Genomic DNA, 6,000 nt, shown 5'->3' with positions numbered 1-6,000 from the left:
GTGAGAAACTGGAAGTTCAGAGGGCTGAAGGAACTTTTCCAGGACTTACTAGTAAGCATCAGAGCTTAGGTGCAAACCTAATTTGTTTGACTTCGAGTCTGGTCTCTACCAGTAATGTGCTGATCATGGTCCACACCCAGGCCTCTGTAAGGAAGAGCCAGCATGTGTTACCGTGCTTGCTGGTTTCACGTAGTGTTGATCTCAAGCTATTAACTTGACTTCACTGAACAGTGTAGGGAAGAAATGCACGAAATTGACTCTTTCTGATATCAGCCGTCTCCAGCACACAGCAGCTTACTCGTATGCTACACTGTCATCAAATATCTTTCAGAGACTGAAGCAAATTTGTGTCATCCATGGTTTGGTGGCAAGGTCCACAGTCCTGGTATTCTTTAGTCTTCCGTGCACTCATTCCTGCAGTCCTGGAAATGCTGCTACCAAGGACTTATCCCAGCCGACCTTTTAGGCTTTCCAGATGTGGTAATCACTTGGGTTTCCTTGTAGGAATTTCCAGGAGACTGCTGACGCTGTCCTCTTTTCACAAATGAGGAAGCAGGAGGTCCAGCTTCCTCAAGTGATTTGGTGAAGATCATATAGTACACAGGTGACTGAGGTATAAGTAAATTTGAATATAGATGAAGTTTTATTTGTATGATACCAAAGAAAAGCTTCAGATACCTCTGTCTGGGTGAAAACAAACATTAAGATGATTGCTTATGTTTTATATTTTGTTTTTGTTTGTTTGTTTGTTTTGAGAGTGAGTCTTACTATATGGTCCAGGCTGGCCTTGAACTCACTATGTAACGCTGGCTGGTCGGGGGTCCTTCTGCCTCAACCTCTCCAGTGCTGGGATTAAAGGCATGCACCACCATGCCCAACTGATTTCTTTAAAAATCTGGACTATGTGGGCAGAGCAATGTGGTACAGTGGAAAGAAGATGGAGGGTCAAGGGGTCTGAATTTGCATCCTCCCTTAGCTACTGTGTAAGCTATGGGATCTTGGATGCGTCACTTGATCCCTCTCAGCTCTATTCCATCTCCAAAATTCATCTACCGTGTGATTTGGGGTTTGATGATTTAAAAATATAACACCCAATTTTAAAAAAAGCCTTCAAATGTTTTACAAATGTGTCCAAAATGATTGTCTTCCACAGAACTGAGAGGCTGTGAACTTACAGATGACTAGCTAGTCTTCCTCAGGAGAAACTGATCTAGTTGTTTTACTCTCAGACTTTTTGTTTTTGTCAATTTTAAATTTGGAACAAAGAGCCTGAGTGCAGATACTGCCCCAGGTCCCTTCTTAGGGTCTTCACCTAAATTCACTGTCCATAGAAATGGAAGTGGGTCTAGTCACAGGCTTAAGAACATTTTCTCATACACTGATACATGGAAATCACAAGCACTATTAGGTTAAGACTTAGTGTTTAAGGAATTAAATCCCCTAAGTTCTCCTTTGACCAGAAGGAATGCTGAGAAAAGAAAGTATGGCTCTGTTTCTCCATGGTTGTGATAAAGCCTGAGACTTCCAAAAGAGCTTAAGTAGTACAACTTGTGTAAGAAGAATTCTTTGGGTGCAGTTAGTATAAACAAAGGGTCCTTGGCATGGACAGAGAACTGAGCAGCTGCAGGACATTTGCTTAAAAAGCCAAAAGATTAAATATTCTTACAAGAGGGGAGGAAATGCCCAGTAACTTCTCAACCATTTCCTTTCTCTTCCTACTTCCCTATATAGCCTTTTAGGATTAATTATGCCTATCTGCGGCTAAAAACACCAAAAGAATCTTCTTAAGAATGAACATGTGGTTGGTATTTTGCCTTTATCTCTCTAAAATTAAGCAAACATAGGGGGTCTAAGGTTAAGTCACTAGAAATTAATCAAATAAATCAAAACAGAGGACACTGATAGGACTTTACCTCCCACGAGAATATTATGAAAGTTAATAGGAACGATTACTGCAAAAAGGAGTTGTCTTTAAATGAAATAATTGGAAGTACATACCAGAACCAGTTTGTTTATTATGGAAAACCCTAGGGAACAAGAATACAGTGTAATAAAATGGTCAGTAGCCTTGTTATTCCTTTTACAGCTCTCCATAGTCCAAGTTTCTTAAGGCATTAACACAAAATTAGCTGGAACATGTTTCATATTTTCATAAAATTCCACTGGCCCTGCCTTTCTAAAATAGTCTTTGCTATTACAACATAATTTTTGATTCAAAGCCGGGAAATGTGCAACATGTAATTTGATCAGGAAGTTCTCACAACCTCAAAGATTTACTAGAAAATGCTAGGAATACAGTTGCTCTTGTGTTGAAACATAGAATTGTGTTAGTTTTTGACCTAAAAATAATAAATGCATGTTCTATTAGAAAATGTAGCACCATTGAAAATGTAAGACAATTGAAAAAAGCATACAATTTAATATCACAAATTCACCAAAAAAATAGGCTAAGTGTATGTATACTGACATAAAGCTACACCAGATTATTATGAAGTGATAAAAACATGTTCTCAAGTGACATGTACAAAATGCCACACTTTTTGTTTTACACAAAATTCACTTACATAAATAATATATTTTAGCACATAAAGTATGGAGGAATGCACAATAATCTCTTAACAGTAGCTATAACTAGAGACTAAAGTTATAGGAAACATGTATTCTATATAACATATTTCTATGATATAGTAATTTTAATAAGAATGTATCACGCTTGAAATAAGATAAAGACTACTTAAATGTTGGGATATAGAGATAATCATATGAAAAGATGTTCAATTCCAATTAATAATTAATTATTAAAATTAGAGAAATCCAAGTTAAAACCACAATGTGACACTGCTATACATCTGTCATCGTGGCTAAAGTAAAAAATAGGGACAACACCAAATACTGGAGTGGATACAGAGAACCCAGATCATTTGTGCAATGACCATGGGAATAAAAAATGGTACAGCTGTTCAGAAAATATTTTGACAGTTTTTTAAAATATAAGTTAAAAATATTCTTAGTATATGACCTAGCAATTCTACTCTTAGGAAGAGGAAAAGAAAAATGTATTTTCGCACAAAAATCTGTACACGAATATTGGTAGCTGATTTATTCACAGCCAGCAACATCTAGAAATAGCTCAGTGTCCTTCAGGTGGTGAGCAGATAGTGTGGTATGTTCACGCGATGGAGCTCTACTCTCCAATGGGACGGAACAGGCCTGGTACACACAACACCATGGATGTATCTCAGACACATTATGCTAAAGGAAAGAAACCAGGCTTGAAATGCTGTCTGGCATTCTGGAAAGAAACCCCTGCAGGGCTGGAGGCAGATTAAGGGTGGCCAGGGACTAGGGGTGGGGTGAGGAAAGGGGAAGCATTCGGGGATGTTTGAGGGCTATGGAGCTGTTCTGTATCTTGATTGTCACCATGGTTACACGTCTCTAAACCTTTGCCAACGCTCACAGAATTATATGCCAAAAAAGTGTACCATGAGTAAATTTAAATTTAACTTTAAAGTAAAGGAGCGTGCTATTAAAAGAAATACCTAATTAAAATTTAATTTTTAAAACATTCTCTCCACAACTCTTGATTTATCCATACATTTTTCTGGGTAGAGTTAAGAGAAACAGTTTTGAAGTAGACAAAGATGGTTGCCCCGGGTACAGATAACTGTGAGATTCTTGCTTTCTGTGGAAAAAGAATCAGAGCTATGGCCTGGAAGGTCTGTCTGCATGCAAATTGGAGGAAGTGGAAGCCTGTGCTCTGCTCATGAACGTAGCCACACTGTGTGTGTGATGTCCATCCTTGCTCTGACATGAGTCTCTTCTCACACTGAGGATTCCCTAGTCCTGGCCGTCAATGAGTCAGATACTCACCAGATTGTTTGATCATCTGGGTGGCTGAGGCAGAAGGATCACAAGTTCAAGTCCAGCCTGGGCAATTAGTGACTTTGTTAGACATTGTCGCAAAAAATTAGGGAGATTGATGGAGGATGTGGCTCATTGCAGAAGCCTTGGATTCAATTCCCAGTACAGAAAATAAAAATTGATAATGCTTGTTTTAAATTCCTCAACATTTTTCCTCATATCAAAACCATGACTAAAAAGGCACTTGAAGGCCAGAGCAAGGTTTCTCTCTTCAGAGAGCTTCCTGGACCTAACCGTGTGTTTGCTGAGGCTCCGGAGCTCCCCCTGCAACACTCAGGCAGCATGTGAATAACTCTAGCAGTTACCACAGTATTCATGGAAATAAAAGCACTGTTTCCAATTATAGTTCTCTTTTAAGTTTGTGAGTAGTATGGGGGGGCAATAAAAGCAACACAAAACAAAAACAAAAGGAAAAAGAGGAGGGAAAAGAAACAAAGCAAAACAGAATCTGGTAGGCCTGAGGCTGGAAGGCTGAACTTGTCTTTATCAAAAATATTTTCCAGATCAGTCAGATAAAACAGTCTGTCCTATTCATACAGCTTATGAATGATTCAGGCCTGGCAGATTTGGGCTTGTAAGTAGAAGAGGTAGAAACAACCTATTTGGTGTAAATAATCTTTCCTGGTGCTAAGGATTAAGCCCAAGACCATGGCATTCAAGGCATGTGCTCTGCTCTGAGCCACACTGCCATCCCCCGTAAATAGATCTTTGAAGTAGCATTGTAAATAATGGTTCTGGTGCCCTGGATATTCCTAATGAAGTGACCACTTCACCCAGCAGCAGATCCAAGGGTCACAGGCAATGGAAATGCCTGACCATCCTTCTGCTCTTCTCCTTGTAAAAGACTATATTTCTCTCCAGCCAGAAAAGCACAGCAGCAAGCTTTGACTATTTATTAGGGCTGCCAGGTACTTGAAGAGGTGGCTAAAAGAAGTTCTTTTCAATCCCATCCATCGACTTCATGCTCCCACATCTAGGTCACGTGAACAAGGGTCTCTGAAGCCCTTGTCTGCACTTTGTCTTTGAAGAGATAATAGCCAGAAAGCTTGGAGAAGCTCATCACTAGTACTTTGCACTCACGGAAGAGCAACAGCTCTCCCCTCCCCTCCCCTGCCCTCTCCTCTCCTCTCTTCTGTTAATTCCTGACTTAAGGTAGTACAGAAAGGGATGGAGCTTGGGTTCCCTGGTCACTGGCACGGGAACTTGAGAGCCAGCTTCTGCTCCTCATGCTTCCGCATGTTAATCTTAGCAGCGGTGTTACAGTAATGTTACAGTAATGCTGTGATGATGTGGCTGAATGTCTCTGAATACCATGAAGAGGCTAGATTACAGAATTTCACAAGCCCCTTCCAGGTCTAAAACACTATGAGGATATGAAAAAATGGGGAAAAAAGTATGAATTCCAATTAGATCGAACCTATAATGAAGCTAAAGGTTACACAGTACTCGAAATCCCTCCTGAATCACTAACTGATGAATGCACCTGTATCAGTATCAGTATCAGTAGACTGTTCATTCAACATACAGAATACACATTAAAGACGTGGTGAGGGAGACGACATTATTAAAGGATAATTTAGAAAGATAGATGATCCTAAAATTGTAAAGCATATGGCAAATAATGGTCAGCACTCAGGGGTTTGAATCAGTCTATTCAGGTTCAAATCCCAGCCTCCCACTTAGCAGCTGTGTACCCAGACAAGGGTCTTCTTTAACCTCCATTCATGGATAGAGAGGGGACAATACTGTTATTCTCCTTGAAGAGTCACTAGGAACATTTGATGAAATACACATGCTTGCCTGGATCAAGAAGCGTTTGATTAATGTTACGTATTACTGTGACTATTTCTGCTACTATAGAGTGTGCAAGGATGATCACTCCAAAACCACGTATGGCACTGGGTAGTGATGAAGAAAAAGGACAGCATGGGGAGTGACTAAGGTATCACACTTGGCATCAAATCTAGGATTTAGTTCAAGGTAACACAAAGGGACAGAATGTGACCACAAACAAAATTCAACACAAATTACATCAAGTGCTCCCTGCACTAGCTGGGGACTCAGAGCACGTCGCCGAGT

Source organism: Heterocephalus glaber, unplaced genomic scaffold, assembly GCF_053883595.1.
Source record: "Heterocephalus glaber isolate CG9 unplaced genomic scaffold, H.glaber_assembly_v1.0 deba00000901, whole genome shotgun sequence".
Taxonomy (NCBI): domain Eukaryota; kingdom Metazoa; phylum Chordata; class Mammalia; order Rodentia; family Bathyergidae; genus Heterocephalus; species Heterocephalus glaber.
This window is presented reverse-complemented; position numbering follows the sequence as displayed.